The 23,042-nt window shown below is 46.5% G+C and overlaps 1 long non-coding RNA gene across 1 annotated transcript in view; it reads right to left on the reverse strand.

The window, feature by feature from the left end:
- Positions 1-17,439, reverse strand: part of LOC114898854 — a 32,496-nt gene extending 15,057 nt beyond the window's left edge. The window contains exons 1-2 of the long non-coding RNA XR_003794473.1: positions 17,002-17,439; positions 10,854-10,953 (exon numbers count right to left, since the gene is read on the reverse strand). This is a non-coding gene — a long non-coding RNA (uncharacterized LOC114898854). The remainder of the gene's footprint in view (positions 1-10,853; positions 10,954-17,001) is intronic.
- Positions 17,440-23,042: the final 5,603 nt, after the last annotated feature.

Below are 23,042 nucleotides of genomic sequence, written 5' to 3' on the forward strand. Positions count from 1 at the left end.
ACACACACACACACACACACACACACACACACACACACACACACACAAGCCCTGAACCACATGGCTTCACTGGTGAATTTTACCAAAAGTTTATAGAAAAGTCAACACCAGTCCTTCACAAACTCTTCCAAAATATAGAAGAGACAGGAACACTTCCTAACTCTTTCTATGAGGACAGTAGTACCTTGATACCAAAACCAGACAAAGACATCACAGGAAAAAAACCCAAACAAACAGGAAACTGAATCCAGCAATATATTAAAAGATTATATTAAATTATGTTTTATTATATTAAATGACATAGTAAATGTAAAAGGCAAGCACATAGTAAGTACTCCAGCAATGTTCATTTCTTTTCTGTTTTCCCATGAATGAGTGTAAAAGAATCACCACTGTTCATCAATCTGGTTTCCCTCTTCTATGTATATAATAATCCTCATTATTTGTGAGTTCCATATTTGCAAACTCACTTACTTACTAAAATTTATTTGTAATCCACAAATCAATACTCATGTTGCTTTCATGCTCATTCATGAGCACGACGAGAGTGGTAAAACATTTGAGTTGGCTGACACACATGTTCCCAGCTGAGGTAAAACAAGCTTTCTTGTTTCAGTTCTTATACTATAAACATGTATCCTTTGGGGGGGGGCGTTATTTAGTGACTTTTTTCCCCGCGTTTTTGTGCTTTTTGTTGGTGATTTCACTGTTTAAATGATTCCCAAGTATAATGCTGAAGTGCTGGCTAGTGTTCTAAGGACATGAAGGCTGTGATATGCCTTATGGAGAAAACACATTGTATTAGATAAGCTTCATTCAGGCATGAGTTATAGCGCTGTTGGCCATGAGTTAATGTTAATGAATCAACAATATATATTAAGTAAGGTGTCTTTAAATAGGTACTCTCATAAAACAACATTATTATTGATCAGTTGATTAAAATGTTGTATCCAGAGGCTCATAGGAACTTAACCTTGTATTTCCCCTAGGAGCAATGGTTTAATATTTTCTATTTGCAATGACTTTATAGAACATTACTACCATAAATAACAAGAATCAAATGTTCATGTATCCTGCTGTAATAGATTCAAACACATGGCTACAATATTTGCAACTCCTTCCACCAAGAGACTATTCCCCCATACCTTGAATCTGGGCTGGCCTTGTTACTGGCCTTGCTTGACCAACAGAATGTGGCAGAAGTGTTGTGCAAGTTCTGGAGCCTGGGTTCAAGAGATCTGGCAGCTTTTGCCTTTGTCCTCATGGACCACTGTCCTGAGACTAACATGTAAGGAAGTCAGCTGAGTCTACTGGAGGATGAGAAGCCACATGAAGACCTGAGGCACCCCAGCCAATAGCCAGCACGAAATGCCAGACATGTGAATGAGGACATCTAGGACTTTTCAGCCCAGCCGATCCAACCAAGTACAGCTGCACAAGTAAGCTCAGGCAAAACCAGCAAAGAAGTTGCCTATTCAACTCACAGAATCCCAAGAAATTATAAACGGTGTTATTGAAATCATAAGTTTGCAGTGGGGTTTTTGTTTTGTTTTGTTTTGTTTTTTACAGGAGCCAATATCTGATACACCTGCCTGCTCAGAGTTCAGTGTGGCTATGGGACTTGCTTTTGCAAATTGAATACGACGCATGCCACCTCCATTTATTTGCTCTTCCTTGCTTTTTCTCTGCTGTGGCAATCAGGAAAACATGCATTGATAAGGAAGATCCTTAAGATCGAATGGAACACTGAGTCAACATGTGACGATAGTTGCTCTGGATAACTGTTCAGACCTCAGATATGGTGTGAGCCATAAATAAACTTTTGTTGCATAAATCCTAAGATGTGAGGGCTGTTTGTTACTATAGCATATCTAGCCTATCCTGATCAACACAGTTGAGATAGCCGGACTGGAGATTTAAACAGACATTTTCTATACAAGGTATTTTTCCCACCCGCCCAAGAATTTCTAGACCCATTTGGAAAAAGGAATTTAGGCTGATAGTTCAATGCAAAGTTGGTTCTCTAGGATTAATTACAAATATTAATCAGTCTCTTTGAATCCATTCATTCCACATACATCTGTTGGCATCCTGACTGGTTAATTGTACAAAAGACATTCCTGAGCCACCCTGGTGCTAATGTAATAGCTCTTTGGAGAACAAAAAGGTGATCCTGAACCAGGTCAGTAGATACAGCATGCAGAGAACAGAACACCGGTCAGCTGACCTTGCTGTCTTTGCTGAGCTGTGTCCCATTATCATAGTCAAGTTCACCTTACAGCTCAACTAGCTTGCAACGATTTTCTCATGTGTCAAATGAAATGAGAAGTAAAATGTGCCCTGAAATCTAAATGGCTGATAAAAACCATGGTCCTTAAAAATAGATACAGTCATTTAAGACCTGGTTACCTTCCCTGTCTTTGATATGTTAATATACTACATAGGAATATATGTGAATATGGATAAATATTTGCATCTTTATTTTAAAAAAATACACAGCAAAACCTCTAGTTATCTCTATAGGTGGAGCCCTGCATAGGGGCAGACACTAGTTAGGTTTGCAAGTTGTAGCACTGCCATGGTCTGAATGTGCCCCCCGAAATTCATATGCTAAATCCTAAAGCCCAGTGTGATGGTATTAGAAGGTGGGGCCTTTGGGAGGTGATTCAGTTGGAAGGTCAAAGCCCTCATAATGGGATTAGTGCCCTTTTAATAAAAGAGGCCCCAGAGAGATAACCTAGCCCCTTCTGCCATGTGAGGATATAAAGAGAAATCTGACCTGGAGGAGGGTCCTCACCCAACCATGCTGGCACCCTGATCTCAGGCTTCCAGCCTGCAGAACTGTGAGAAATAAATTTCTATTGTTTATATGCCACCCAGTCTGTGGTATTTTGTCATAGCAGCTGAGTGGATTGAGACAAGCAGTTGGTGGGTTTCTACACAAAACACCCTTAGCCTAACAAGGTGGGGCTGTGTTAACAAGAAAGGAAGAGCCTCACTGCTGAGAAAGTTAGACATGGGCTTATCTCTGGCTATCACACTGTAAAGACAGAAGATGGACTTACATGTGAGATAGGAGAGGGCTGAGGACATTCAACAGAGCTTGACAAATTTTGGATACACATGGACTAACAATGAATGCCAGTATTCCACGTTGTGGTTAATGTCTTTGGCTGCTTCAGATTGGGGTCCGTTAACATTGGAATTTATACCACTGGAAGGGCCAGGTGTTTCTGAATTTCCTTATAATTTGTTTCACCAACTGGAAAGTGTTCACTGTCTTTTCTGCAGAACAATAGCAGCACCTTCCTATGGCTATAGTCCTAGCCTCTGTACTAGGGCAATTCATTTTCCCAAACTGCTTGGCCCACAGTTTCCACTGATTCTGGCCAGAGCCTTCTTCCTTTGCCAGCTACCCCTTTCCCTACAGTTCTGGATGTTGTCAGCCAAAGTTTAGGACACTGGCAAGGATTCAGCTTGAGCCAAACCAGAAGAAATGGATTTGAATTTGAGCTAAAAGAGGAATGATTTGGAATAGGCATAAAGGAAGAATTCTTGATAAACACTTATCTTCAGATTTGGAAACGGATGCCCTGATGAGTTAGGCCAGCCACAGACCCCCTCTTCTGTGATGAAATCCTCCATGTGTGACCTGCTTGTGACTAAGTACATTTGGGCTGCCCCTGCTTCCCTTCATGCCCAACCAGTCCCATCCCACTTCTGCCACTCCTCTCTCCCCCCCCCCCCCCCCCCCCCCCCCCCCCCCATTAACTCCAAAAGCACCAACTAGTAACAAAAGCCTGACTGAAGCTTTCATGGAGAAGCAAAGAAGGGTACCTGCACACCACGCAGCCACAGTCCATCCCCTTTAGCATCTCTGCCCCCTCTCTGAAGTTCCTCTCCCAACCTCTTTTTCTACCTCTCCAGCCCATGCTCACTCCATTTCCATCCCCCAGATTCCCTCTCAGAATGCCACCACCTTGCACAGTCCCCTGAGAAAAACAAACCAGCAGAACCACGTTCAGCATAATAAAAGATCTGGAGGTCCCCCATCTGGCCATCAAGCCTCTGGGGATGGAGGTGGAGGGTAAGCCTCAGACTCCCACGAGGGGAGCCCCAAAACACGAGGTTGAGTTCGGGGTGACCCTGGGCCTTTCTTCAGCTCTGAACTCTGGGGCAGGTCATGGCACCCCGAGGCTCCCTCAACCAGCTAGGAAACATTGGTTCAGGCCTCCCCTGAGCTCAAGGGAGGAGGTTGGCCGTGTGGTCTTGCGGTGGTCTCTAGTGACCACAGGGTTCTGCAACTGACTCTCTTGGTGAATCAAAGAAATCATGTTACCAAGAACACAAGCACCTGCTAGAAGCCAGGACGCTTTCCCTGGAGACAGAAGTTCTTGTGAAAATCAAGAATAAAGGGAAGAGGGACAGGTGAAAATGATGGCAGCAATATTCAACAGAAAATACTAGGAACTAAAAGACACAGTTTCTCATTTGATCTGACCTCAGACTGGCTGTTTGGGACCTTGGGAAAAATCACTCGGTTTTTTTTTTATCCTCCACTGTAAAAATGGAGGTGCCCTTCCTACCTCATAGGGGTCATTGGGAGGCTAAAATGAGACAATGCGAAGGAAAAGGTGTTGAGCGAGAAAAGGCTTAGCAGTGAAACAAACAAGCTAACCTGCATTTCTTTTGAGCCCGAATATAGAGACTCCGGGATACAGTCAGATCAGCTTTTCCCATGCAAGTTGTTATGGTTCCCGACTTGTTAGTACTTGTGCAGCGCTTACTCATTGTTTGAAAAGAAAGCTCCTTTTATTGTGAAATTGTGCAATCGTTGCTCTAGCAAACCATTATAGCTAAAAGAGTAGGATCGCTCATATGAATGTCAGAATTCTCCCTCATAAAGTGCCAAGGCGAGGTTGTTTCAAGGGATAGATGAGCTTGAAGGAGCAAATGGGGTTGGGGCCAGAACTGAAGAGATTCTTGCTAGAAACGCAGCTGGAACCAAGCCCAGGAAGGCCCGAGAAAAGCCAGAGTGTCTCAAGAGGGATGGTGGGTGGGGCTGCAGGAAGAGAGGGGAGTGCTAACAAGAGCCCGTTGCCTTCGAGAGCACACCAGAGTTTTCAAAATGCTTATGCATCTGTTATTTCACTCACTTCTCTAAAGGACCTTGTGTGGTATGCATTATGCTGACCCTCACGAAATTGCCATACCAGCTCAAAGAGGTTAAGTGGCTTTCACAAGGTCACACAGTAAGTAGTAGAGCATGGCAAAGAAATGAGGTGGGGTAGTCTGGGACATGAGGACATTTGAATCTTTTTCCCCCACTTCTCCAGGACTCTCCTTTCCACTGTCATATGTTGCTAAAGGCAGATGCCAGTCTCAAGAGAGGAGTAAGTTGTAAATGTCACTTGGAGGTCTAGTAGGGCCAAAGTTTCAGTGGAAAGACAAACAAACAAACAAGAAGCCTAACTTTTTTTTTCTTTAATCCCTAACTCCTTGTTTATCACCTAAACAAACTCAGTTTATGTGTCTCGCAGGTCTGCTCGCCCACCTGTCCTCTGGCTTCAGCAGCTACCGCTAATAACCTTGGGTGAACACTGGGCTTCTGCATGTTTTTAACTTGTCTGACACCAAGCCCAATCTGAATGAATGAAGCGTGGGGTCCGGGGTCCAGCTTCCCCGGTGACTGCTTACAGGAGACAGGTAACAGTCAGAACTGTGGAGGAATTAACACGCCATGGAGAGAATCTTGTGACCAGAGAAAGACAGGAGACGGGAAGGAGCCCGCAGATAAAGTCCTTTTTCTTCCTCCTCCTACTCTGAGCTGTGGACGGATCCCCTTGGCCTGTCTGGAAGACATCCTGCGCGACCAAGCTCAAGGCTGCATCATTACACTTCCTTCCTTTCCCCTCACCCTGGATGCCGTGATATTGCGCCTCCCAATTAAGCCTCAACACAAACTTTGCCACGATACTTTTCTCTAGGAAGTTGAGGTAATCCCTCTGACCCTAACCCCCATTTCCTACCTTGTCTGTGGAAGGATCCCATTATCTCCGTGAAGTCTTTGGACTAAAGGCACAGGGCCGCTTCCCTTGGTGAAGTCTAGATCCAGGGTAGGATCAGCAGCATTTACGAAGTTGCCATTCTGGGCGGAAGCCTGAACCAGGTGCTCTGGATGAACACAAAGCCAGCTGGAGGCAACTTCTCAGGTGAGGCTCCCTGGGTAAAATGGTTCTCTAAGGCCCACAGGGACCACCCACAAAGAACAGCCCTCATTAACACAAATGAGACAGCTCTGTAAGAAAAGAGGGGCTTCGTGCTGCAGAGCAACTAAGCCCGTGTGCCACAGCTACTGAGCCTGCAAGCCACAGCTACTGAGCCTGCGCTCTAGAGCCCGTGAGCCACAGCTATGGAGCCTGCAAGCCACAACTACTGAGCCCACGAGCCACAACTACTGAGCCCGTGTGCCACAACTACTGAAGCCTGCACGCCTAGAGCCGGTCCTCTGCAACAAGAGGAGCCACCACAATGAGAAGCCCATGCACCGCCATGAAGAGTAGCCCCTGCTCGCCACAACTAGAGAAAGCCCACACACAGCAGCAAAAACGCGATGCAGCCAAAAAATAAATAAATTTTAAAAAAGAAAAAAAGGAAAGAAAAGAGGAGCTTCAAGTTAGAATCTCTAACACTAGGGAGCCATTTATATCCAGAAATGATCCATGTCTATAAAATGAGATTAATGCTCCCTCCACTTAAATAGTGAATAGATGAAGAAGAAAAATAACCTTGACACTTGTATGTGACAATCCATTATGTACATAAAAAAAAAAGTCCCAGGATCACGATCCCCATGTAGGCAAGGCATTTTTAAAGCCCCCAGCAGAGGGTTCTGGAAATGTCAGGTGCCGTTGTTATCCCCAAGTGGGTTTGGGACATAAAAGAAAACACTTTGGGATCAGCCATGGTTTCCACACTCTGTCCTCCTCCAGGAATCTGTCACACTTCGCATTTGGTAACTTTACCCGGCAGGGCCATGCAGAGGCAGAGTTTGAGGCCAGGGCACAGCTGTAACCTGAGCCTTCCCAGGGAGTGGCCCTGGCTTGTCCCCAGGAAGAGAGCTGCTGTCAGGAGAGCGGAGCCAGCTGGAGCCAGAAGGAGGTGACACAGCCCAGGCCCCCTCCCTACACGTGTGAGAACCGCATCCTGCTGGAAAAGTGGGCTCTGGCCTGGACGCAGACCAGGGAGCGACGGACCCCACTCCCTCCCGGCTTCCTTTCCTCTACCTCCACACTGTGTCCCTGGTGTCCGTCTCCTTCCCTTCCTCTCTGCTGAGGGTCTCAGGCATCTCTCCTGTACAATGTAAGCTCCACACTGACCTCCTGACCTCCAGCTTTGCTCCCCTCTCAGCCAGGTCTGACAGTCAATGCATCAGAATCATGGGGGTGGAGGTGAGGGTGGGACACATGCAGGAGTTTAAAATGCAGATTCTCAGGCCCTGCCCTGACCTAGTGAATGACACTATCCAGGTAGGGTCCGGGAGTCTGTATTTTTAACAAGTGCTCCAGAAGATTCTGCTGCAGGCTAAATCATCCTGTCCTTGGCTGCCAGTCTAATCTTATTTAAACACAGATTTGCTCCTTGCACCCACTTGGTATAGGCACTTGAAGTGGGGGAATGGGAAGAGGGTGGGTGTGTCTAGAAATGCCAGGTGAACTGGTGGGATTGGCCCACCTGCAGTCTCCTTTTGTGAGGGACCGAGGTGCTGCCTGGCCTGGGAAAGAGCTCCTCTTAAGAGAGGCGGCAAGACAACCTTGACTGTGTGAGGAGTGCAAGCCTCAGTGAAGGCTGAGGAAAAGTTGGTGTTTGACACCGAATCGATGCCTGGCCCTGACCTAGGGAGAGAGGGAGCTGTAAGTAGAAGCTGGGAAGACCATTGCACTAAACTTTAACACACACACACACACACACACACACACACACAGCAGCAGCAGCAGCAGCAGCAGCATTTTTTAGAGGCCCCTTTGGGAGGGCATTTCTCCCACTTCTCCAAAGGGTGACCCTAGCCCCGTAGGATATCATGTGGCCGATGATGCCCGGCTGGAGAACATGAGGACTGCTTGAATGGGAGCAATGCCTGTGAAGGGACACCAGACGTCCTGCTTTAGAACGAAGGTTTCCTCCCCTCCCACATATAACCTCTACCTCCCATTTAGATTCATCAACCTCTTCCCGAAGCAGGTTAAGTCATTCCAAACTTAACCTCTACCCGCTGCACGGGGTTAGGCTGCAACTTCTGTGGCTGGTCAGACAACTGGTGATTGAGGAACTTAAACCCTTACCAGAAAAACGGAGAGCAGGAGGTTGAGGCAAGAGAGAAGCTACTAGATCCTTTGTAAACACTTCGCACTCACTACAATAAAATAACAGGATGTCACATAGAATAATGACAATATTTGTGATATTTTTGCTCATCTTTATTAATTTCCATTAGAATTTGCAGAAAAATGTCAGGACCTTCTATATTTTAAGGGAAATCTTTGTGAATTAATTTTGCTTTACCCCCTGTGCTATACACACTAAGGCACTGCCCTTGTTTGTTTTCTTGTTTCTTGGTTTAAATATCATCCTGTTTTTTGGGGTTTTTTTTGCGGTACGCGGGCCTCTCACTGTTGGGGCCTCTCCTGTTGCGGAGCACAGGCTCTGGACACACAGGCTCCGCGGCCATGACTCACAGGCCCAGCTGCTCCACGGCACGTGGGATCTTCCCGGACCGGGGTACGAACCCGCATCCCCTGCATCGGCAGGCGGACTCTCAACTACTGGGCCACCAGGGAAGCCCCCATCCTGTTTTTTTTAAACCCAGAATTGTGAGCTATTAGCTGTGGGACTGTTCACAGGTCTCCCAGCTGCAGCGTCACCTGGGGAAATGAGTAACTTGGATGTTTGGACAGAAAACACACACTTGTCTTCTTGCCAGGATCACAGAGTCCTCACTGCCTGAGGTCTGGGCCAAAGTTCACGCATCTCTGCTTCACTCCTCCTGGATCCCACCCACGTTCAAGGCCAAGGTCGATCTCCCCCTCTTTTTTTCCTCCACTCCTTCCTGGCCATCTGCTTTCCGTCTCTAACCTCTGTGTGTTTGTTAGAACTCCTTCAGCTAAAAGCTCTGGAATCAAAGGAAGAGCTGGAGGAACCCGGGGAAGCCCTGGGACCTCAGGGAAGGCAGGTGTGGCCTTGACGCTGCCCTCTCTCAGCCCCTTATCACTTTCTCTGGCTCCTTCAAGTGGCAGAAGTTGTGGCTCAACACCAAAGAGAGGAGGGAGAGTCTGACCTTCTAACTTCCACAGAAACATCCTATGGATGGGCTTCAGGTCCCCAGCAGGGGCACAGACCCACTCCTGCACTCACCTCTGGGGAAGAAGAGGGATGCTATGACTGGTCACTCTCTTCACTCACCTCCTTACTCTCATCTGCCTATAACCCAGGCTCCACGGAATATTTGGAAATGGAAATCGATCTTATCACCTCCCTACTTACGATCCTCCAATCACTTCCCATTCCACTTAGAAGACAATCCAGGAGTTTGGTCCTGGCCTAGAAGACCACAGGATCTGTGACGTCTCCACCTTCATCTCCGACTTTCTCCCCTCCTACAGTTCAGCTACACTGGCACCTTCTTGCTCATCCTCAGATACAACAAACTCCTACCTGCCCCAGGGCCCTGGTACTTGCTCTGTCTGGAGTGCTTTCCCCCTGGAGCCTCCCATGGCTGGCTCCTTCCCTGCTAACATGTCACGACCCCAGAGAGGCCTTCCCTAATCACGTGTGTTCCTCCATCACCCTCAATCCCCTTACCTTGCTTTATTTTCATCACAGCACAGATTGCCATCTGCATCTCTCACAATTATTTATCTACTTGTTTACAGCTGTCTCCTCTGACCAGAACATCCACTTTAGAGGCCAGGGACCTGTTCTCCTTGTTCATGGGTGTGACCCAGCCCAGCACCTGGCACATAACTAGTGCTCAACAAACGCTTACTGTAAACAATGAATCCAGACCTGGAGGTGAGGCGGCTTAGGAAGGCTGGGCCATGGAATTGGCACACCCACTGGCAGGCACCTGGATCCAGGAGATAAGCGGGCCTAAGGCTTCGACAGGTGAGCAGTGTTTCCTGGCAAAAGTGGGGTGTCAGCCACCAAGAGTGGGTGCTCTCCTCTGCCACCTTTTCCAAACTCTTCGTCCCCTTCCAGTTTCCATCTCATTCCCATTCTCTGCTTTTCTCAGATTCTGTCTCATTCAAACCTGCTTTCTCACCTTTTTGATTTTATAATGCCTATTAACTAGATTTGAATATGCCAATGCTTTATTTACAACTGAGAAAGCAGCTAGATGTTAACCTGCCTTCCAATGCACAGAGAGTTTCCTTAGCTGTTGTCAAACGTTGGAAACACTTTTCTTTCTGGTTTTTAGGAGCCTAGTACAGTTACTACTTAGATGAATTTGCCATAAAAAAATCTTATAAAATGATACAACATAATGATATTCCTTTGTTAAGCAGCTCTCAAACCATGTAAAATGAGAGGGTCAAAGGCAAAGAAGCCGACCCTTAGTTACGTAAACAATTTTCTTTTGCGTTTGAATTCATGTTTGTCTGCAATATTACAAACTTCACAAAATTTCCCTTCCACAGTACCAGATTCTTAATTAAGTGAATACCACTGCTGCAATTTTCTGATAAATAAAATGATCATTTCCACATGAATTAGAAATGCCAACTTGTTAATAGCTTCCCTGAGGTTTTGTTACAAAATCAGCACTGTTTTTGTCATCGTTCAGGCATAATACATACCATGTTCCAGTCTGGAAATGAGAATGTTCTTCAAGCAGTTGATTCCCAAGTGTGGACTGGATATTCCATCAGACAGTTTTCCACTCATTCGTATTATAATCTATGACAATAGTTAATTGGTTAGAAAAAGATCTCATGTTGTTTTACTATAGTGAAACGTACCCAATTCAGATCAGTTGGAAGATGAAGCTGATCTGAGCTTATTAAAATTACAAAATTTACAACGTTAAAAAAATACTAGATAGCAAACTTCCTAAAGGCAGAGAGCTGATTGTACCTGTCTTTGTATACCTAGTGTTTAGCTGGCTAACTTGGGCACGGCCCTTGGCCTCCCAGTACCTCAATCTCCTCATCTGTAAAATAGCCATAATACTAGTACACAACATTTCATAGGCTTGTTGTGAGGGCTAAATGCTAGGAAAGCACTCAACCAAGGACCTAGTATGTAGTAAACACCTAGAAGAGATTACCTATTGTTGTTAGGCTTAAAAGGACTCAATCATTACTGCTTGATGGGGATGAAATGCAACTTGCTACCTTTCAACAACTTGAAAGGCTCCCCAAGTCCTTCCACGAGATCCCTTTCAGCTCGGTGCTTTGTGACCACCTAGAGGGGTGGGATGGGGGGGGTGGGAGGGAGGGAGACGCAAGAGGGAAGAGATATGGGAACATATGTATATGTATAACTGATTCACTTTGTTATAAAGCAGAAACTAACAAACCATTGTAAAGCAATTATACTCCAATAAAGATGTAAAAAAATAAAACAAAATAATAAAAGCCCTAGTACCCTTTAAAAAAAAAAAAGAATGGATGACCCATTTATAGTTCACAGCACCATTTGCATACCAACAATTACTGTGCTAAAGTCCTTTAAAGAGCTGATTTCTAAATTAAACCTGACATTCCCCTTGCACTCCGGTTTGTCCGCTGAATTTTCTTAGTAAATCTTTTAAGTGGGGTAGAAGAAAGTGTCAGTCTAGCCTCACCATGTACATTTATCCATATTTTAGGTTAGTGGCATCTAAAAGAGTGAAGTTATGCTATATTTTAAATCAAAAGAGCAACACACAGAACCATTGCTACAAATGATACACATTTGTTTTTGAGATGGACCCTTGGTATATTCTCAGTTCCATGTCAGTCACCCTTCTCTCCTAACCACCTCCTTTGCCTTAAACTCCCTTATTTAACATTATTTCCATCTTGGAACAGAGTCTTTGAATTCGTTATGGGGAACTGCAGTTTCCACTTTGTTTTTTTATAACTTATTATTTAGAAAGTCCCCTAGTTTTGTTTTTAAGCTTAACTAGGCATTTTACTATTTTGATGACTCGTTTCTTAGCTCCAGTTAGGTGACAGCAATAGCATGGGGAGAATTAAACAGAACCTTCAGGGACTGAGCTAGCCAGGACATGCCCAGGCTGCCTCAGATATGTGTGGAGCCTAGAAGAAGAGATCCAACGGAAGCCTGCAGCCCTGTTGCTGAAAGACCTCTCCGTGCCCCTCCCACTGCAAGCCAGGCAACCTCTGCCCATAAAGTGCCTCTACCTCATTGCCTTTTTCTTTTTTACATCTTTATTAGGGTATAATGGCTTTACAATGGTGTGTTAGTTTCTGCTTTATAACAAAGTGAGTCAGTTATACATATACATATGTTCCCGTATCTCTTCTGTCTTGCGTCTCCCTCCCTCACACCCTCTCTATCCCACCCCTCTAGGTGGTCACAAAGCACCGAGCTGATCTCCCTGTGCTATGCGGCTGCTTCCCACTAGCTATCTATTTTACGTTTGGTAGTGTATATATGTCCATGCCACTCTCTCACTTTGTCACAGCTTACCCTTCCCCCTCCCCATATCCTTAAGTCCATTCTCTAGTAGGTCTGTGTCTTTATTCCTGTCTTACCCCTAGGTTCTTCATGACGTTTTTTTTTTTCTTAAATTCCATATATATGTGTTAGCATACGGTATTTGTCTTTCTCCTTCTGACTTACTTCACTCTGTGTGACGGACTCTAGGTCCATCCACCTCATTACAAATAGCTCAATTTCGTTCCTTTTTATGGCTGAGTAATATTCCATTGTGTATATGTGCCACATCTTCTTTATCCATTCATCTGATGATGGACACCTAGGTTGTTTCCATCTCCGGGCTATTGTAAATAGAGCTGCAATGAACATTTTGGTACATGACTCTTTTTGAATTATGGTTTTCTCAGGGTATATGCCCAGTAGTGGGATTGCTGGGTCGTATGGTAATTCTATTTGTAGTTTTTTAAGGAACCTCCATACTGTTCTCCATAGTGGCTGTACCAATTCACATTCTCATCAGCAGTGCAAGAGTGTTCCCTTTTCTCCACACCCTCTCCAGCATTTATTTTTTCTAGATTTTTTGATGATGGCCATTCTGACTCGTGTGAGATGATATCTCATTGTAGTTTTGATTTGCATTTCTCTAATGATTAATGATGTTGTGCATTCTTTCATGTGTTTGTTGGCAGTCTGTATATCTTCTTTGGGGAAATGTCTATTTAGGTCTTCTGCCCATTTTTGGATTGGGTTGTTTGTTTCTTTGATATTGAGCTGCATGAGCTGCTTGTAAATTTTGGAGATTAATCCTTTGTCAGTTGCTTCATTTGCAAATATTTCCTCCCATTCTGAGGGTTGTCTTTTGGTCTTGTTTATGGTTTCCTTTGCTGTGCAGATGCTTTGAAGTTTCATTAGGTCCCATTTGTTTATTTTTGTTTTTATTTCCATTTCTCGAGGTGGGTCAGAAAGGATCTTGCTGTGATTTATGTCATAGAGTGTTCTGCCTATGTTTTCCTCTAAGAGTTTGATAGTTTCTGGCCTTAGATTTAGGTCTTTAATCCATTTTGAGCTTATTTTTGTGTATGGTGTTAGGGAGTGATCTAATCTCATACTTTTACATGTACCTGTCCAGTTTTCCCAGCACCACTTATTGAAGAGGCTGTCCTTTCTCCACTGTACATTCCTGCCTCCTTTATCAAAGATAAGGTGACCATATGTGTGTGGGTTTATCTCTGGGCTTTCTATCCTGCTCCATTGATCTATCTTTCTGTTTTTGTGCCAGTACCATACTGTCTTGATTACTGTAACTTCGTAGTATAGTCTGAAGTCAGGGAGCCTGATTCCTCCAGCTCCGTTTTTCGTTCTCAAGATTGCTTTGGCTATTCGGGGTCTTTTGTGTTTCCATACAAATTGTGAAATTTTTTGTTCTAGTTCTGTGAAAAATGCCACTGGTAGTTTGATAGGGATTGCATTGAATCTGTAGATTGCTTTGGGTAGTAGAGTCATTTTCACAATGTTGATTCTTTCAATCCAAGAACATGGCATATCTCTCCATCTATTTGTATCATCTCTAATTTCTTTCATCAGTGTCTTATAATTTTCTGTATATAGGTCTTTTGTCTCCTTAGGTAGGTTTATTTCTAGATATTTTATTCTTTTTGTTGCAGTGGTAAATGGGAGTGTTTTCTTGATTTCACTTTCAGATTTTTCATCATTAGTGTATAGGAATGCCAGAGATTTCTGTGCATTAATTTTGTATCCTGCTACTTTGCCAAATTCATTGATTAGCTCTAGCAGTTTTCTGGTAGCATCTTTAGGATTCTCTATGTATAGTATCATGTCATCTGCAAACGGTGACAGCTTTACTTCTTCTTTTCCGATTTGGATTCCTTTTATTTCCTTTTCTTCTCTGATTGCTAAGTTCCTCAGAGCAACACAAGGCTTGAAAGTCCAGTTCAGACATAGAATTTTTGGCCTCCTTGGAATTTGGTACTAGAATGCAGTGGCACAGGGAGAGAGTCTTGCTGCCCGGCCTGCCGTCCAACCCCCTTTTATCCCCAGCAGGCTCTGGTGGCATGAAAGCTCTCACATGAGGCAGGTGGGTACCCAGCTCTGTGTCCAAGCAGACCCCCTGCAAACAGCTCCCCCTTGGCCATTCCAGGAACTGGCAACATGGTCTATCCAGGAAAGACAGACCTGAAAAGGGGCTTATGTGGCCCCAAGTACTTGGGAAATATTCCAGAAGTGGGGATGTGGGCTTATCCCATGAAAGTGCTGCATCAGGACCAGGATTCCTCTTGCCTGGATCTAAAGGCAGTGCTTACTAGGCATTATCATTCTTCTTATTGAGGAGGTAGTTCCGACCCCAAAGTGGGTATTGGAGAAAGGAGTCCAGTCAAATATAAGTGGATTTTTTTTTTGAATACTGTGGTGTATTCTGCTCATTATAAAACTTTAGATGAGGTTAAAGAAGGGAATGAGTTTGGGGACTTCCTGGGTGGCGCAGTGGTTAAGAATCTGCCTGCAAATGCAGGGGATATGGGTTCGAGCCCTGGTCCAGGAAGATCCCACATGCCGTGGAGAAACTAAGTCCGTGCGCCACAACTACTGAGCCTGCATTCTAGAGCCCTCGAGCCACAACTACTGAAGCCTGCCACAACTACCGAAGCCTGTGCACCTAGAGCCCGTGCTCCACAACAAGAGAAGCCACCGCAATGAGAAGCCTGAGCACTGCAACGAAGAGTAGCCCCTGCTCGCTGCAACTAGAGAAAGCCCATGGGCAACAAGGAAGACCCAATGCAGCCAAAAATAAATAAATAAATAAAAATTTTTTTTTTTAAAAAAAGAAGGGAATGACTGTAGATGCTAGTGTTGCTACAAATGCCTCCCTGGAGGAGACCTGAACCAGGTCTCAAATGAACATCTGGGGAACATCTGTCCACTATATTTTTTATTAGCATTTATGATGGCCTTTTCACTTCATGACATCATCAGTCATATCATGTATTTTCTTAGACATTTTTCCTCTTTAAGTTTTTGTCTGGAAAACCACCCTAGCAAGACCTCAGTTTTCTGCCCATCTCATTTTTGTGTGTCCCTCAAAATGGAGACAACTCCTTAAAGATCACCACTCCCACTCCTTGCCTTCATGGCATGTGGTTAAATAGTTTCTAAAATGTTTAGATTGGACCTCCCTGGTGGCGCAGTGGTTAAGAACCCGCCTGCCAATGCAGGGGACACGGGTTCGAGCCCTGGTCCAGGAAGATCCCACATGCCGTGGAGCAACTAAGCCCATGCACCACAACTACTGAGCCTGCAGTCTAGAGCCCGTGAGCCACAACTACTGAGCCCATGTGCCACAACTACTGAAGCCTGCGTGCCTAGAGCCCACGCTCCTCAACAAGAGGAGCCACCGCGATGAGAAGCACGCACACTGCAACAAAGAGTAGTCCCTGCTCACTGCAACTAGAGAAAGCCCGTGTGCAGCAACGAAGACCCAACGCAGCCAAAAATAAATAAATGTATTTTTTTTAAAAAGCACGGAGTGCAAAAATAAAATAAAATAAAATGTTCAGATGAATTACCACATTCAAGGGCCAAGAAGGTTTCAGGAGTTTCAGAAGCGAAATGTTTGTCTGAAACAAGCTGCTTTGGATTATGTTTACATGACACAGGCGCGTTCCTCCTGGCCTTCCAAGTTTGGCCCAGAATCGTCCCCTCAGTCCTTTGCTTGGTGTCATTACAAGTAACAAATCAGAGTGTGAACATTCTCATTTTCTCTGTCTATCTCCAAAATGCCATTCTGGGATGGCCTGGTGGTGACTTAGGAAATAAATCTCAAGGCTCCGTGTAGCTGTCCTGTAGGTACTTGTCTTCCCCATGGGCCAGAGAGCATCCTTTGTGATGTTCATGTTTATAACTGTAGAGTTTATTCTTTGGTTTAGGGCACGAAATGATGATCGGCTTACGCAGCTCCAGAGTTAAAGCAGAGAAGGTGGGGACACAGATTTCTCAGGTCTTCAATGAAACCGCTGAAGATCATTGTCCTAGCTTTTTGATGAAGTGGAAAGAATTTGGAATGTGAATCAGAGCAACTGTGCTTGATCCCAGAGCCCTTGTTCTGTCCTTTGTTGCACATGCACTTGCTGAAGCCCTTGGTGGTCGAGGCATCCGGGATGCCCAGGTGGGCGGCACCACATTCAGTGGGGGATTGTGACTTGGGTCCAGGTTTTTAGCCTCCCTCAGCCTCCCTTTCCCCTTCTGTAAATAGGCAATGACACAGACCCCTCTCAGGGAGAATGGGGAAATGTAAGAAGTGGAAACAGCACATGTGGCACTTACGTGGTCAAAATAAATCTTGCAGAGTAGGTGTCCTGGAGTCCAGCGGCTGCCTGGAGGAGCCAGGTGTGGTCCTGTTCTCATCCTGGGCTGGGAGCCCTGCACTGGCTGTAGCTGCTGCAGAGCAAGTTCTCCGTGGCTAGCAAAGAAGCGGAACTGCCATTTCTGTAGTACAAGAAGATTCTTGCAAGTTTAGCACCCTTCTACCCAACAAAGAAATGCATTATCTCTTTTTTTCCTTTTTTAATATTTACTTACTTATTTTGCTGCACCAGGCCTTAGGTGTGGCATGTGGGCTCTTAGTTGTGGCAAGCATGCGGGATCTAGTTCCCTGACCAGGGATTGAACCTGGGCCCCCTGCATTGGGAGCGCGGAGTCTTAATCACTGGACCACCAGGGAAGTCCTGCATTATCTCTTCCTTGAGGCCCTGTTAAATACTGGAAAACACATTTTCGAATCTAACTTGAAAATATAATTTTTAGAAAGTGACAAACATTTTAGAAAAATGAAAATTTAAAGGGTTCTAGATGCATCGGGAGCTCAGTTATGACCTTCCCCAAGATCTCTCATCTCACCCAGAACCAATCTGCCCTCACGGAGCTGAGGGAACATTCATTTTCCTGAACTCTCACGAACAGTTTCCCTCTGGATCCAGCTCCATGTAACTGGGCAGCCAGTGTCTTGGGGACACAAAGTCAGAGGAAATTCTGAGCCAGGCCCTGTATTTGCTGGGAAGGTAGAGGGACCATTTCCAATTTTTCACTTCTTGCTCAAAGGGCAAAAATGACAGGTCTGTGTGGCCTAGTTACTGCTTTCTGTCTCTCCAGGCGCCAGCACTCAGCTTCCTCCTTATTAATGTTCTGTGATGGTCCGCTCCTGGTGCTGTGTATCCATCACACAGGGTTCTTAGAGGGCAGACACCAGCAGGGAAGGTGTTGTGGGTTCACTCTCACAAATATCATCACTTGTATTATCAGAGCAATTACAAAATACTGCTCTTAAAAATGCAATAATAAAATACCCAAATTGAGGACTCTCTGTATAATTTATTTGTCTGCCAACTTTCTATTTTTACGATAGAAGGTTGAACCCTGAGGGAAAATAAACCCCAGAAAGTTTAGTTACCTTAAGTTCTTCCAGGAGATCAAGAAATTTAGACATTTTCTATCTTTTGTTTAAAAAGAACATTTTTTTGCCTCCCTAATTCCATGAAAAATAAAAAGAATGAAAGAAATTGTGATTGACAGCACAAAGATCTGGAGTTCAGGAGGCTCAGAGGAATGGGGGTGGGAGTGGAGGGGGTGTGTTTTAGGCTCAAATCAGAACCTTTTAAGAAAAGAAAATGATGTGGTTGCAGAATGCAGGTTCTATAAGAACAGCTGGAGAATGAAAATGTCATTTCTTACAGAATTAATCCAATGCTGCACAACTGTTTGAGGATTCCTAAAAGTCCAGGTTGATGCTAATAAAGAGCTTACCTTCTGAAAGAATGGGGTTCAATGTTCCAGTGAGGTCAGGAAAAAGAAAAATAAGGAAAACCAGGCCTGGGAAAGCTGACGAGGCTGAGGGCAGGGGACAAAATGCTCAAGGAGTTGCTGAGCCTGAAGCCACACCAAGCCAGAGGCGATGCTCAGAAAGGAAGGAGGAACTGCTGGCTCCGTGTCTCCTCGTGGAACAGTAGTGCCCAAAAGCTTTGGCTGGTATCTCTCCAAGTGTGGCCTACCCACCATGCCTTGGGATGGTGTTCGTTAAAATGCAGATTCCTGGGCCCCGTCCTTGTCTTCCCGAATTAGAACCTTTCGGAATGAGAAGGTGGAATGTGCATTTTATAACATAGCCCAGGGGCACGTTATTCTCACGTCCCTCTCCAGTGCCCTCTTACACAGTCGGACAATAAACACCAGGTCCCCGCTGTGTGTGGAGAAACATCCCAGGAGTGGTGTGGGATGTGCTGCTCCAGAGCCTCACACCTCACCTGTTTCTCTTCTCACAAACAAAAAGCAGATTCAAATTGGGCAGATGGTGCGTTGCCCAGACGCGGAAGAAGCGTCAAGTCAGAAGCAGGGCGAGAGGGCAGGTTCTCACAAGTATCAGAGAACCTCGGGAGAAAATGCTAAACAGCTGTACCCAGGAGGGAGAGGAAGTGGTGGGGCAGGGGAGGGCCCCACTTCATGCCAGCGGGCCTGGGCCCTGCCTGCTCCTCTCCGCTACTCTGCCCCCTTCTCCCCCTCTTGGCTCCCCTCTCCCGGCAGAACCTCCCAGTCCCGCCCCAGCACCTGCAGGAGAACCCCAAGACCAGGACGCAGCAGGCTGGCTAGCTAGCAAACCAAGAAGGCTGACCGCAGGTCTGGCCTTGACCACTGACCACCTTGTGCCTCCTCAGTTCTCTCTGCAAGAGCCCCCTCCTCCCTCTCCCCGCTCCGCCCCACCCCCTCCTTTTACCCCCGTTCCAGTACATCTGTGGCCAAGCCCGTGCGTGGCCTTGGAGCCTGCTCTGCGGGATGCGAATCCCTGAGGAGAAAAGTTTCTGAAAAGCAAACAGAAGGCTTTTGTCGGAACCCGAGCCGGGGTGAGGCCGCAGCGGACCTCCCAGCTCCGGGCTGCGACGCCGGGGTCCTCTGTCACAGATGAGGGGCCCTCCTCCTCCCGGGACTCCCTTCCTAGAGAGGTCAGCCCGCCGCTGGCTCCCGGCTCCAGACAGAGTGCGATGCCCGCGCCACCCAGTGGGCGCCACGGGAACTGCACCCCGCGAGCCCGGCTCCCTCCCGCCGCTCACGCTGGACACCGAGACAGTTAAGAACAATGCCTGGCGCCGAGTAGTGCGCGGTGTTAGGTTGCTGTCATTCCTGTGCCAGGAACGAATCCACTTTTAGCGAAAGAAGAGACCGGAATGGCAGTAATATCAGCAGCGTGGACGAAGACAGTAACATTACTATTTCGGCGGCGCTTGAAATTTTCCCCAGGGTCACGTTCTGGGCCAGCGGACTCTATCACAGCGCGTGGCAGAAGTGAGAGGTCTGCAGGACTATTACCAGTCTATGTCTTGGGGACCTTGAGGTCCATGCCTTAGAAGCATTCATTTATTCACTGAGCTGCCCTTGTCCTTTAAACTTCAGTCCCTGAAATCCGAAGGAAGCTGCCCAGGAAACTGCACCCCCTTCTGCGGCTCCGGTAGCTCTCCTATGGGTCTCGGTGCTTTTTATCTTTTCGCCTCGGAAAAGCAAAGGGATATTTTCCGCTGGCAACTTCCCCTACCTGTGGGGGCAGAGAAAGGCTCAGAGAGGGGAAGGGAGGCTTCGGAGAAGGGGAGGGTGTTGTGGATTTCACCTCCTTGCCCTGAGGATGCTGCTTCCAGCCGGGAGGTGATAGAACACCTGAATCCATCGGGCTTGTCCTCCGCCCACCACCCCTTGACATGGCCCCCTGGCTGATGTGGGAATAGAAAAGTGGTACCTGGCGGCCAGAGCAGGACTCCTCCAGCCGACCAGGTCTGCATTCCCACACCTGAGGCTGCCTTGAAACTCTGGATACCTCCCCAGTGGGGTTTGGGAGCCTCACTGAACACCATTTGTAGAAAATCAAGTCATTGTGAAGACGTGTGTATATATGTATGTATGTATGCTTCCTCACACCAGGTACTTGCATGACTTTCCCCAATACTTGTTCAAGTGTGCCCACATGCCTCCTCAGAGAAATTTCCCCTCACCACCCTAGGACCACAGCCCCTGATCCACCTCCTCTACTCTGGCATTATTCTAGGCAGAACAGGGTAACGGAGGGAACAACTGACACTCAGAGCCAAGGAAGGGAGAGGAAGTTGTAGAAGATGAGGTGTGAGAGGTGGCCAAGGGCCAAAACAGGTGGGGTCCTGACAGCCATAGTAAGGGGTGTGACTTATGTTCTGAGTCTGAAAAGGAGGGATGTGATCTGATTTTACATTTTTTTTTTTTTTTGGCTGCTCTGCATGGCTTGCAGGATCTTAGTTCCCTGACCAGGAACTAAGAAAGCACCAAGTCCTAACCCCTGCACCACCAGGGAATTACGTTTTTTTTTTTCTGATTTACATTTTTTTTTTTTTTTTTTCGGTACGCGTGCCTCTCACTGTTGTGGCCTCTCCCGTTGCGGAGCACAGGCTCCGGATGCACAGGCTCAGCGGCCATGGCTCACGGGCCCAGCCGCTCCGCGGCATGTGGGATCTTCCCGGACCGGGGCACGAACCCGTGTCCCCTGCATCGGCAGGCGGCCTTTCAACCACTGCGCCACCAGGGAAGCCCTGATTTACATTTTTTAAAGATCACTCCGGCTGCCATTTGGAGGACTGATGAGGGGAGTATGGCAATAGCATGAGCAGGGAGACTGGTTAGGAGGCCATCGGAAGTGACGATGTAGCTTGGCCTAGGCCAGTAGCAATAGAGATGGTGGGAGGAAGTCAGATTTGGGATATGTATCTGAGGGTGGAATGCACAGGAATCGCTGATGGATTTGGATCTGATGTGTGAGGGAAAGAGAGAGATAAAGGATCCTTTTCAGGGTTTTGTCCTGAGCAACTGGAAGGATGACAACTCTAACATGTACTGTTAGCCAGGCTAAGTCTTCTGAACCCTTGGCATATTTTAAAGTCATTACAACTTGACAACAGGGGACTTCCCTGGTGGTGCAGCCAATAAGACTCCGTGCTTCCAATGCAGGGGGCCCGGGTTTGATCCTTGGTCAGGGAACTAGATCCCACATACATGCCGTAACTAAGGAGCCCACATGCCGCAACTAAGGAGCCCACCTGCTGCAACTAAGACTCAGCACAACCAAATGAAAATAAATTTTAAAAAACTTGACAACACTCCTATGAACTAGGTGCTTTATTGTCCCCATTTTACAGAAGAAATTGAGGCACAGAGAGTTTAATCCATTTGCATAGTTTCACATGGCTAGCAAGTGGAAAAGCTCGGATTTGAACGAACTCAGTGTTTAACTACTGCACAGCTCTTCCTCTTTATAAAAAAAGAAGTATGCCATTAACTGTGATAGGGAAGGCTTGGGGAGGAATGGGGTGTTGGGGGAGTGTGAATCCAGAGTTCTGACTTGCATGTGTTCAGAGGAGATGCCTTTCAAACGTCCAAGTTAGGTGTATGACTCTGGTCCTGGAGGCAGGGAGGGAGCATTTGGGGCTGGAGTATTAACCATGGCAAGGAGAGAAGAGAGGTCTTGAAAGGATGGTGATGGAAACTGATCTCTCAGTGCAGTCCATCAAGCCTTTGGGGCATCAGGAAGGCGTTGAGGAAATTTTGTTCTAGCAGTGCTTGTTTTCATCTGAAGATGTCATGAAAAGTTCTGACCTTGCTCCAGAAAAACTGCATGTGCACACATGCAACATCTTCCACACAATTTCAGGGTGTCCATGGGCCCTCAGGAGCCATCCATGGGCCATTCTGGTGTTACTGTCAAACCTCCCCTCACCCATCAGCAACAGCAGATGTTACCACATCCCATAGGGTCTGACAGGACCTCTGACCAAGTCTCCACAGGTCCCAGCATCCTCTCTGGCTGCGTGAGGTGGCAGCTGCACCACTGGAAAAGCAGACTCGCTGGAGGGTAAGAATGGAGTCATTTTGGAATGGCTACGTAGGGCAGAGCTCCTCACCCACCCCTCCACCCCCGCAGGTGTTGCACCTATAAATGTTTGCTTTGGGTACGACCCCATGTGGAATAGAAGGATGTGCCCACACGAAGTCTTTTGCTCTTTCATTCATCTCTAGGTGATGTTATTAACCTGGCTATTCTCTAAGTTTAAAGACAAGAGTAGCTCATCGTGGGCACTGGCGGCTGTTGCTCTGTTTGTTTAGGCTGCCCCAGCTTCCAGCACGCCTCCTCTTTGGAGGGAACCCCCTTGTGTGAGTCTTGGCAGGAGGCAGGATCCATCAGGCCCGCTGGGAGTTGAAGGCCCAGGTGTTCCCCCATCTCCCCACCCCCACGGAGCTTATGGGCTCCCCGTCCTGGCCCAGGCAACTGGGGGTTCTGACCTGGGATGGGAAAAGCGCAGGGACAG

The sequence above is a fragment of the Monodon monoceros genome, unplaced genomic scaffold, assembly GCF_005190385.1.
Source record: "Monodon monoceros isolate NGI ecotype Baffin Bay Population unplaced genomic scaffold, NGI_Narwhal_1 Super_Scaffold_18, whole genome shotgun sequence".
NCBI lineage: Eukaryota > Metazoa > Chordata > Mammalia > Artiodactyla > Monodontidae > Monodon > Monodon monoceros.